Source organism: Notothenia coriiceps, unplaced genomic scaffold (genome assembly GCF_000735185.1).
Source record: "Notothenia coriiceps isolate Sejong01 unplaced genomic scaffold, NC01 NC01_scaffold00037246, whole genome shotgun sequence".
Taxonomy (NCBI): Eukaryota; Metazoa; Chordata; class Actinopteri; order Perciformes; family Nototheniidae; genus Notothenia; species Notothenia coriiceps.
The window spans coordinates 25,940,298-25,940,872 of record NW_011369947.1 but is presented as its reverse complement, the minus strand read 5'-3'; positions in this window follow the sequence as shown (position 1 = coordinate 25,940,872).

Genomic DNA, 575 nt, shown 5'->3' with positions numbered 1-575 from the left:
ATGAGAGCGAGAAGTTTGAGGAAGTTTCAGAGAACTCTTTATTACTAGAGAGCTCCTCTGCAGGTCTTTGCTTCTACTCCACTACAGTTCAGAAGTACATGGTGTACTTTGACTCCACTACATGTATTTAATACCTTTAGTTACTTCACAGATGTGGATGAATGATGTGAAATCTAATCAAGTGTTAAATCAGACTTTAGTTCCACCTGGAGTAAATCCACNNNNGTAAAAGTAGAAGTACTCAGATCTTGTACTTCAGTAAAAGTAGAAGTACTCAGATCTTGTAGTAAAAGTAGAAATACTCAGATGTTGTACTTCAGTAAAAGTAGAAGTACCAGAGTGTAGGAATACTCTGTTACAGTAAAAGTCCTGCATTNCATTCAAAATGTTCCTGAAGTAAAAGTATAAAAGTATTCTCATCAAAATATATTGAAAGTAGCGACAGTAAAAGTAGTCATTGTAAATGGACCAATCTGCACAATGACTACTTTTACTGTCGCTACTTTCAATATATTTTGATGAGAATACTTTTATACTTTTACTTCAGGAACATTTTGAATGCAGGACTTTTACTG